This window comes from Ischnura elegans, chromosome 9 (genome assembly GCF_921293095.1).
Source record: "Ischnura elegans chromosome 9, ioIscEleg1.1, whole genome shotgun sequence".
Lineage (NCBI taxonomy): Eukaryota > Metazoa > Arthropoda > Insecta > Odonata > Coenagrionidae > Ischnura > Ischnura elegans.
Window position 1 is genome coordinate 41,873,847 of NC_060254.1, and position 12,198 is coordinate 41,886,044.

Here is a 12,198-nt window from a genome sequence, read left to right on the forward strand (position 1 = left end):
TTTACTTCAAGCCAGGGGGTTACAGAAATTAATTTCGGTCAGCAAGCGCTGATACGGCTTTCCAGCACCTCTCAGCGAACATTAGGAACTATAAGTAATAGCCGTCGTATCATTTGTGACCGTATATTGATAAAATAAAAATAAAATGTCATCGTTTTTTACATTTGGTAAAAACACGATTGAACACAATGATACCTCAGTGTAACTTTTATTACAATGTTATAAGGGGGCTTTAAAAGGCGGGTATATTTGAAAATAACGTCGTGGATTAAATGTGTGGGTACGCGTTGCGGTGCTTAAAATGTTATACATTGAGCACTGGGGGTTACATATACAAATTCACAGATTGGCATTTCCATATCTAAGATCAACGACGGTAAAACTGAATACCTGAGCTACAGGTCGTTAGATTCGTAGAAAGGCATCTCTTCTCCGCACAGATTAATTTGCAAGATGTTATCGAAGCTCACACAAATACAGCTTTGGTTTCTAAATTTTTACATCTCCACCCTTAAACCAAAATTATCATAATTTTCTAAATAAAATTTTTCAGAACATGGTAAGCAAAAAGGTCGTGAATCACTTCGTCGTCAGTATTGTCCAGAGGCAGGCACCTAGCCAGAAATTTGCTTCAGGGGATGATCGGGTGGTATACAGGTTGCCAATACTGACATTTTGTTATCGATTACCATGCATCGGAAAGGCATACATTTCATTGAGTCAGCTATTTATTTGATTTGCAAGATTCTGAGAATTAAATTCATTGTTCCATATTGGCAGCGGTTATGAAATGTAGCCATGAAATCGAAAAATGTAGTGTCAGAGGTCAGAAGCGCTAATGGTCTTCAGAGCTGACGTACCTCGGGTGGTCACCACAAATGAAAAAAATGAAGGGTTGGGCCCTCTGGCTATGAGCCTGGCCAGATCAATAAAAAGAAGGTAATTATCGTGCACAATTATTACTAAAAGTAGTACTATGCCTTATTTTTGGGCAAGCTCAAAATTAAATTTATTAATTATGGCCATAATTTCCAAATTGCCAGACACCTTGTAGCAAAATTTGTAGTACCTAGTTCCAGTGGCGGATTTAGGGGGGGTCACAGGGGCCATGAATACGCAAAAATACGCATGAATACCCCCCCTAAATCCGCCACTGGAACTAGGTACTACAAATTTTGCTACGCCCTCCTGCCCAAATTTATCAATCAATTTTAATTTTCATTAGTTTAACAGTTTTTTATCCTTGTAAAGAAGCAAAGGGAGTGTATATGCAAATGCATGGCCAGGGGCGGATCCAGGATTTCTTTCTGGGAGGGGCACAAGCAAGGCCGTATCCAGGATTTTGTTCAGGGGGGGGGCACAAGGATACATCTACATAATACCCTGCGAGCCTCCTCTAGGGTGTTTGGCAGGGGGTGATCAATCACCAGCATGCATTTGGACTCCCATATGCACTCATAAATGTTACTTCGTCATGATACTTCGACAAACTACATACTACAAATGATACTTCGTCATACAAAACGAACGAAATGATAATGGGACCGTATTAAAAATCTAGCATATTTTTAAGGGTCTGGGGGGGGCACGTGCCCCCGTGCCCCCCCCCCCCCCCTGGATCCGCCTATGTGCATGGCTACGCGTCTCAAACGTTAGAGTAGTTTCAGTTGCATTTATCGTAGAGAGTAGCTCTTCCTACTATCATAAGTTATGTCACTCTAAGCTCCCTCGGAGGGTATTCTATAGTCCCCCAGACCCAGGTCATGACCTCCAACCCCCAAATTTTATTTTGAATCTGCCCCTGAGTAGGTCCCCAGTAACACATTTTCCACGTTGCTTGCCGCAAGTAACCAATGCAGATTTACGATTTATATCACTGACTCTTTAAAAAATGATATATTATACGGATATCTCGTTCAAGGATTGAGACAAGATGCCGTTCAATTCGGGATGAAGCGTTCGCAATCAAGCGTAAAGTTTATTCCACGGCTGAAGTGCGACTGCGAAACTATTAAAAACTACAATAACATTCTAGCGGTTGTCTGCACAAGCAACAAAGAATTAAACTACTTCATTCTAATTGGTGATCCAAGTATCCGTAATCATTCTCGCTCTAAAATATTGCCTTCCCAATCATTGGCCCCACTATCCACCCGTAGGAAGTTTTAAGATCATAATTTCATCTACAACGCCTTAAATGGTAAAAAATGGCTCTTAAATACTCCGATTCTTTTCACTTAACGTTCCCACCCGCGCCATCCGTAGTAATAACCTACTACACCAACCTAAATAACGTCTTTCTCTCTCCCAGAGATCACTTTTAGGCAGATTTCCTACCTTGTTCATCACCATTCCGTCTACTAGCCCTTACCTGGATATCCCAAGGAATTTCGGATCATTCAAGAGGCAGCTTCGAAAAGCCATATCCTCCTGAATCTTTATGTTTTATTATTTTTATAGTTTTTTACTAGTCTATATTTTTAAAGCCGCTGGTTATGAGTTTTATATTAAATGTAAAGGCCACATTGGCTGTTTTTAAATAAATAAAGCAATCAGTCACCTATTTACCAGGTGCTACCTTGGCAAAGAAATGGTTTTGTGCGCCGAACGGGGAAAAATGGATTACAATATTTAAGAAAACATTCTTGGCAACCGAAATGTATAACAAAGGATGTTATTTGTTAGGGATGACGTAATATTACATCACAGCTGAATTGCGACGGTCATGTCTGGCGGTGACAGCCTCAAACTTGGAGGGAGCACGGATGAAAGGGATTGAATGCGTGATATTGACGGCGCCTAAATTTCGCATGAAAAAACCCGAAACAGGAGTAAATGCCGATACCTGCGGCTGCGTTAGTCATATCCCTCTCGGTATCGCTCACATTAGCCGAGAGAGGAAATCTATTTGCTTTATTTTCCTGGATAAAAGTTATTACGCTCACCATTCGTTTGCTGTGAAGCTTTTTTTTCACCAGGCCTACTATCTCGATGTGGTATTTAAAAAGTGATATATTTCGTGGGCATCTTGAACAAGGATTGAGGAAAGATTCCGTTTAATTCGGCAAGTAGCTTTCTCAATCACGAATTTGCAGCACTATCACAAGCAACAATATCGTTCTAGCACTGGTCTTCACAAGCTGCAAAACATTGTGCGTTAACTGATAGATAAGCGTAACCCTGGAAATTATTGAATGAAACCTCCTACATCAAAGGGAATAGGAAACATTTTATCGCCATTGTCAAATATAATCAATCAATATTAAGGCATTCAGAAGTAAAGGTGTAATGAATGAACTTAAAGAGGAGAGTTAAATTGAAAACATATCGTAACTTGTGATTCGCAATACGTATTTCTCTGAAAACATTAAATATATCTTGGTGAGACATGCGTGGAAGGGTGAATACTATGAGTGAAAACTCATTTCCAGAATTTTTCTCCAAATGGTCATATTGGAATGCCAAAGGATAAAATTCTCGTTTTCAACCAATCGACGCTTGAAAAATTTGTAAGTCTGCCAATATTTTCCTTCCATGAAACAAGCTCTTTATCAAACGGCTTCCCAAAATTTCATGGATCAATTTACTAATAGTTTCTAGTTTTAGTATACTAGTAGTTTCAAACACTGAGGTTCTGAGAAGAGCAGGCCTTTATCGCTCGCTAAGGAAAGAGGAAAATCTTATATCTTGGCCACATTCTGAGAGGGAAAAAGTACGAAATCCTCAGCCTGATCTTGGGAGGGAGAGTTGAAGTAAAGCGTCCAAGAGGGAGAAGGAAATATTCAAGGACATAAAACATCAAAGATTGGACAGCAATTAGAGCTACTGGGGACTTATTTCAACGGGCAAGAGAGAGATTTCTGAGCAGACAACGCACTGAGTAGCATATGACATCAAGGGGAAGAAGAAACAAATTCGAGAATAAAATGTTGATTTGATTCAAAACATTTATTGACCGCAAGAAATTAATAGAATATGGCTGACGATCAGAGTTGGCACCACGAATAATAAATATGCTATGTAGGTCCGAACTTGCGACAACTAGGCTTACTGGGTGTCCCTCTTGCAGTTGAGGGGGTTCGATTCCAACCCACTGGAGGCGATACTGAGTGAGTATTCCATCAGGCAATCATTTATAAAATTCGCCAAAAAACTGGCCTACGTAGCCTTGGGAATGACTATCGTCTATAATAAATCCGGATTACGCCTTACACGTCCTGATTTTTTATTATTTATTTATTGTTGTCAACGGATCCACCATTTACAAAACAACATACTAATGTAAGAAACATTACCTAACAAAAATGCAAAATATATCCATTAACTTAAGAAAGAACAAAAAAAAATAAAAGGCTGAAATCAACATGCAATGAATAGTTAATATAAGTAACAAATATATACAACAATACCTACTAAAATAATTAGGTGGTTTAAATACATATGCACTCAATCAATATCAAGCCAATAATTTGCGAAGTTCAGCCTTGAACCTGACAGCATCAATTCCGAAAAAATAAACTTCTAATGCTGCATCTCCAGCAAGACGAAAGAGTCTTGAGAAGCCGAAGTTATAGACATAGAAGACAGGTAGGTATTTTCTGGTGTAGATAGTCCTGGAACGTGTTCCTGTAAGTATCTTGATATCAACCTTCCCCAGGAGATCAGGGCAGTCAATAATGCCATTCAGTCTATTATACTTGCGTCCGGCCGGAATGCTTCATAAACCCTAACTATCTGGCTTTCAACAGTATAAATTTATCATGTACCTCATACTGGAGATGGACGTGCAGTATATAAGATTTCCCGAGGACATCTTTTTAGTTTTTATTCAGTCAATTTAGGGAAAGTATTCCATCTAAAGAGAATTTCGTGGTCAGCAAAGAGACTATATCGGTCCTGTTTCCGGTAAGCTGAGATCAACCTACACATCCTTCTTTAGTATAGTTGACACATTTTTTGCTAACCCATGATGCAACACAGACTCATTTTTTCCTCGAATGTCGACATTGGCGGATTATGGACAGCATCTCCCGTGATTCCAGTAAAAGTTGTAAAGTTTTTGACTTTTGAGATGACTCTCCTATGCAAGTTTGTAGTTTACCACCTCACTAAACCATTTTGAAAGATAATAGGGGAATATCTAACAGTCTCTGGTAGAAGCAGGCATAATATCGTTGTGAGGTGATGCATACAATCAAGGCACCGCGGAAAGTCGCAAAAAATGGTCTTAATCCGACCCTGATTGATGGAATCTCCTAACCTAAAGGCCTTTGTAGGAAAGGTATGGTGAATAATACCCCTAGAGATATTCCAAAGATTCTTGGCCTAATAGTAGGACTTGGTGAGCTGTTGAGCGTAGCCCATATTCATGACAGTTGTGAATTTGTGCACGGAAACGTTATTTTCGACTTTTTTTAATATTTCGCTCGCTCATTTTTGCGTTTACTGATGATTTTTACGCTTTTTTGATGCATATAATAATTTCACTATGGGCTCAGAAATAAAATGTATTTTTCTAGTTACAGGACAAATGTATCTAATTCACGGCTTTGCAGTAATAAATCGGATGGAGATATCAAAATATTATTCCACATGCCGTGGTTGAGGGCTCTCTTAAAAATTATACCCTCTCGCACATTGGTACTTCAGTAATCCATGCAAACGGCAAACTGCGTTTTTATTGATCTTCGCACCTTCTGGATGCTCTTAAGTTCACCATAATCAAAACTGCAATGGTGCCTTTAATGAAATTATTGATAAGTTGATATCGTACAACATATAATTAGGGTTGCGAACGCGCTGAACTTTCAGCTGTAAAGAGAAATGGAAGGTGGTGCTGCGGTGACAAGTTGGAGGTTAATCTTACAATTAGAGGCACACGAGGAATCATCCACATTAAGCATTAACAAACTAAAGTAATAATGCCATTATGATGAAATACCAACTGAAGGAATGAGATTCAATAATTTTGGAGTAAAATAAAATGCGCGTAAGGTACACTAACGTTAAAGAGCGAAATTAATTGTTTTTTTATTGAGACAAAAATGAGGGGCAAACTAATACATATGAATTATTCACGGCCCGATGAATAAATGACTCACAGCAGGGACAATAAAATCTTCAAAGCAAAAACTTATAATAAGGAACTTCGATTTTATAATGCAACAACAATTTGATAGGGCACAAGTTTCAATATCACCCCTTGATAGGAGAGGGTGGAGCTCACCACGAACAAGCCAGTGGCATAAGGCCTTCTCAAGTTCGGGGTTGAGGATTTCTGACACTGGGCCACGACGCTCCGCGAAGATTTTGCTCACGGGTTGTCCATAACTTTCAACCAGATTTGAACACGACAGTTATGGGCTAACGAGAAGAATCTCCAACCAATCGGAAAATTGTGCTCCCATTAAGGACTAGACTGACAATGAGTGGGACGCAACCAGGGGCGGATCCAGGATTTCTTTCTGGGAGGGGCACAAGCAAGGCCGTATCCAGGATTTTGTTCAAGGGGGGGGGGCACAAGGACACCTCGTCATACAAAACGAACGAAATGATAATGGGACCGTATTAAAAATCTAGCATATTTTTAAGGGTCTGGGGGGGGGGGGGGGCACGTGCCCCCCCCCCCTGGATCCGCCTATGGACGCAACAATATACCAATGAGTTAGTTACCTAAACAACGATGTATATGACTGACATTTGTTTCTGTCATTTTTGGTATTATAACCATCGATGTGACACAACGAAGTAAAAGTATCGAATTAATTATGTTTACTTGTAACCTACCCCAAAGCCAGTGCAAGTAATCGTTACGTAACAGTAATTGAATTTCACGCGCGCTGATCGAAAGGCAGCTCCAGCTACATCAACCTCATCCACAGGAGTAATTTTCTCCTGAAATATATGTATTCATGACTAATAAGGCTAAATCAAATATTTTAATAATTATTTTATGCAACGGAATTGGGTTTGAATACTAGTATCACCTATCATTAGAGTAGAGTGAGAGATGAATGGGCATTTACCCACCTTTCAAGCCGTAGTCTTCACAAGCTGTGTCATTGGTTTCTCTTCACGCTGATGTCTAAGTAGAACTCCCATCGAAGTAAATTATCGTCCTTCAGTCAGTGGGGCGGCTTGGAATTTCGTTCGGGGGCTCTAAAAGCAGGGGGGAAATTTTTGAAAAACAGAGCATCAAGTAGAGGGTTTTAAGCTAATTTTAACACTTTTCATAATCGAAAAAACTTCATTTGCCAAAAAAATGTTTTGTAGATTTACGATTTTTTAATACTTTCTTTTCTTTTATGAAGGAAATAATTCGGGGGGGTTGGGGCGGTCCGGACCCCCAGGACCTTTCCCTCGCTACGCCACTGCATTCCGTTGCTAAAGTTACTTGGCCCATTAGCCATTCGCAGAAAAAGACCCGGCCATTACAGCTCCAAAGCCAACTAAAATGAAGTTTGATAACCAACGTATCAACTATGAAGTATTGTATTACAAACTTCGGTAAGGAAATACACCTATATGAAGTATCGTATATTAAAAGAAAATGCAGAATTTAACATGTGTATTACAATAGACATCACCAAACATTCACTGTAGTAAGCTGGAAAAGGTTAATTACACAATGAAAGGAACAAACTCCAATGTATTACATAATACAGGCAGGGGTGCCGACTTACAAAAGAAATTGGGGGGGCCCAAGCCGGGGATCTTGCCCCAGGAAATTTTTTAAGTAGTGACTCTTTAGTTTTTTAAACATTTTAGAAGTCATATGATCAGCATTAGAACCCTGATAACTCGAATCCTGATATCTGGACACTCCGGGGAAAATGACAATCCTGGCACATTTTTTCGTCACACCCATAACCAATTTTTGAGGGGGCTCGAGCCCCCTCAGGCCCCATGGAGTCGGCGCCACTGAATACAGCACCAGATATTCTTTATATTGCACCTATCACTTAATTAAATCGTTTTTCCTCAGTAACCACATGCTTCAATATACTGAGTTTCACTAGTTGCAATCATTTCTTGAGCATTTGAAAAAGGGAAGTAATTGAATATGAAGCAGGAATCCATTTAGCTACCTACGATTACCATTAATAATACACTTTTATCTTAGCTTCCCATTCCTTAATGAACTATAAGTAAAGCTTTCTTTAATGCCGCCCAGACCCCTTTATCAAGGTCGTACCCAGGATAAAAACTCGAGGGGGTCAAACCGTGTGCAAAAAAGTGTAACCAGAAGAGGCCATGAAACCAAACTTTCAAGAAAATTATAACGGCGCTTTATTATTTTTTAATATTACTTGCTCGGGAAAAATATTTTTATTTTTATTGCATGTTTTATACTAATCTCAATTTTCTTGGATTTAAAGAAAATTTGTTCAAGAATATCGCTTTGAATTAAATTTACGTTTGCTTCCAGGGACTTACGTTTGCTACCCGACGCTGGGTACGCCCATGCCCTTTATGCCAAGTGAGCGCCAGTCGAGCGCTCTTGAGAGGCAGGAAATCGTACTGCTGATTGTAGTATGTGGGCGGCGATATGAAACAATTACCTAACGTAAAAGTTTAATAGTTTCGATATTAACCAAGCGCCATATACTATGAGAAAACACCATCGAAGTGAATCTGTGTTGATGTAATTCCACGGGAAATATTTTAGAAGACATATATTCCATGGCTTTTACTGATATAAGATTCGCAAAAAAGCAACGCAATGGGAACTAACACTGGGCTGCTAAAAATTAGTTTCAAAGTAGGGGCCATACATTCGCGTGCGCGGGACAGTCCCTTATTCCCATTTTGAAGTCCTTCAATCCTCACCCCAGGCGCCTGTGGCAGTAAGGAGTGAAGGGAACGTGTAAGCCCCCTGCGAAATGTTTGCAAGATGCCGTCGCGATTTCACTCCATCCAAAGGAATCTCAAGTGAAATACGTACCCTTTGTCGTAAACCCTCTTCCCAGCGATTTTTTATTCCGCTAAGGATATGCCGTGGCCATAATTTTACCCATTACTGAACTACATAAAAAATAAATTATTCAAATGAAGGTCGCCAAACGTGTCATCGACGACTTTATATTGCCCGACAGAAAAACTCGGTTAACGCGATAAAAGTTTCTGGAGTTGAAAACTAACGCATGAAAAACTTCTAGCAAACATTAAATGGGGTATCAACATGTAGTTACCGCATGATGGGGACAAATACACCTTTCATTTGATATGCGGATAATTACGATGACAGATGACAAGACATGAATCTTTTCCCTGCCAGGGAAGAGAATTCTTAGGCATACCGTTGAAGTGAAAACTTACTGGCACTTCCCAGGCTATCGTCACCCAAGGCAGGGGTGCCGCCATGAATTAAGGCCAGGGGCGTGAGGTTTAGGCGCTACTAATACTTTGGGGAGTGGGGTATTAAATACCCGCCAGGGTAAGTGGGAGTTGCGGGGGCCCTCCTCCAGAAATTTTTAAGATTCATGGTTCAAAATGACTAGTTTTACCGCTTTATGAGAGATATTTCATTAATCCTAACACTACTCTACAAGTAATACTAATCCATAAAGTAAAATGGATTAAACTTATTCATTTCTCTGAGCTCTGGGGGGAGAGGGTTTATCCCCCAAAACTCGCTGCGCCACTGACCCAAGGAATACCGTACCATGTGTTTCAACAATTGTCTCAAGAAAACGCCTCGGCATAAGTGACGAACTTCAGCGAATGAGCCAGTAAGTGCCATTTCTATTCCTCAAAATTGTGATATCGGCAAAGGCAGAGAACAATAATTCCGTTGATTTTCAACGACACCCTGCCAAGACGTTTCTAACAAACTCTCGTTTAGACAAATCGACTAACTTCATCAATGCTGACGGAATAATTGGGTAAGAAATGAAACCCGTCTGTAATGAAGGGTTCGTACCAGTAATTCACGGCGCAATTTGACATGCGCTCTCGCACGTACTTCAGATTTTACAATTGCATGCTCAGTGTAAAATGGGCTCTAATAGAGCAAATGCTTGAACTCATAATATTGACAGAACCATATTTACAGAGCCTTAAAGTTAGGGTAGGCAACAGAATTGGTTGCAGAGAGAATGGAATAAATACGATTGCATTTAGCGGGGAAAATCAAAATCGTATTGTACCAGTTCCCGCTATTTCACACTCGGCGTCAAACTAAATATCTCTCCGCTGATGCGCCGTTTATATGATTTTACTATTCCTCTTAAAACTTGCCTTAAGAAATAAAACCATTAAGTTTTAAAATAAGTACCAAACCTGTATTCCTTGCGGGTACTCCTTCGTCTGGCCTAGGCCGGAGGCAACTAAGTTAACATTAGCCTACCTTACGTACTGAGAATATATTAAACAATGCGTAACTTGGTTGCAAAAATACTGGTAAATGCGTAATTGTAGAATATAATATACGTATGAATGATAACTTTCATTATCAGTAACCATCCTTCGCGGACGCTGATGGATTATCGTTCTTCCCCACTGCTGAAGCTTCATGAGATAAGGAAGTGTTGTATCGCACTAATAAAAAAATTCAAGACAACCCGTAAACGCAAAATCAGCTGTAACTTTACAATACCCACACAGGACTGAGCGTTGCATTCTATCAATGTGCAAGACGATAACGACCGCTTTATGTGAGGAAGCAACCAAATGAATGAGCACACAGCTCTTTCCGATCAACCATATTTCCATTTCACTTATAACACTCCTGTTATTCAACATCTGTACACCCATATTATATCTTGTGACGCTACAGCCATTGCAAAGGCTGTAACAGTGACTGCCAAGACAGCCATTGCGAGAAAATATTGTGGTAATAAGGACACCTACTCAGGGGCGCAGCCAGGAATCAAGGCTGGGGGGGGTTTAGTTGCAACTAATACCGGGGTGTGTGGGGGTATGGAATACCCAACAGGATAAGCGGTAGGTGCGATATTGATGAATTGCGAAATTTTAAGATAAATGGGTCCAAATTGTGAGTTTTACGGCTGTCAGAGGGATATTTTACAAATCCTTACACTATTCTATTAGTAATATCAATCCAATTAAGTGAAATGTATTAAACTTAAATATTTCTTTGAGCTCTGGGGGGGTTTTAACCCCCAACCCCTCGCTGCGCCACTGCACCTTATCACAAGAAATCCTACTCCCACCAACCATCGCTTTGATATTGACAATACAAAAATTAAATGTAAATGCTGTTAAAGGAAAGAATGTTGGGCGCAGCATAGTAATAATGGTACCACTCCATTCCTAATTTAGAATTTCGCCATCAACCTATAACTACAATAGGTGTGTAGATACTAGAAACCTTGTCACGACGCGAACAACTTTTAAAATGACAGTTTTAAAGAAATATAGCTTGTAGATTGTCTGGGTAAAAAAAACTTCCGCGATCAAGCAACCAGCGCAAGGCAGAAGGTAATGGTTTGGCCAGATGACCCCACACTGAGCATTCACAACAGCGAACAAAAGAAATGTTCATAGAACGGACAATATCAACTACATGACGGCCATTATACTTAACGACAAATTTTATACAATCAACCCCCCAATCGTTTAACCATTTGAAGTAAATACTTACCTTTGTAATTCCGAAAACCATCGTTCTCATGACGTAACAGCTGATACTTACCTACGACGCATATCTGCGTATCTCACTGGTGTATTCAAACAAACTTATCACTCAATGGCACAACCTTGAAAAATGGGCACAATAGTAGTAGGTATAGTAACCGGTAGGACCACAACTTCAGCCGATTGAACATGCGACCCAAATACTACTCATCACCCAGAGTGTACCCAAAACACATTAGATATTCTTAACTAAACTTTCCCACTTCAGAAGTGCCCATAATTCAGTGATGTGCGGTGTTACCCGGCTAGCACTGGTCCCAGTATCTTTCGTATTGAAGTAGTCGATGCCCGCCAATAAGACACCAGCTTCTTACGGCATGAGACCCCACTCGAACTCACCAAGCAAACCATTTAAGTGATAATTAAATACACTGAAAGTAATTCATGATGATGAAAAGTCACTAAAGTACATTTGAATGTTACGATGCCGCCGATTCCGTACGTAAGTTCCCCCCCACAATTGGATGACTCACTGGGGAATAGCTTCATGCTGAGTCACTTAGCGGAAATCTACAGGCGAATCAATACCACATGACTGAA

The 12,198-nt window shown here is 40.0% G+C and overlaps 1 protein-coding gene across 1 annotated transcript in view; it reads right to left on the minus strand.

Moving 5' to 3' along the window:
• The window catches only part of LOC124165536 (serine/threonine-protein phosphatase 2A activator-like), a 71,530-nt gene extending 64,372 nt beyond the window's left edge, over positions 1–7,158 (minus strand). Inside the window, exon 1 of the mRNA XM_046542983.1 lies at positions 7,030–7,158. The gene's annotated coding sequence lies outside the window, so the exon portion shown is untranslated. The remainder of the gene's footprint in view (positions 1–7,029) is intronic.
• Between the last annotated feature and the right edge of the window lie 5,040 nt (positions 7,159–12,198).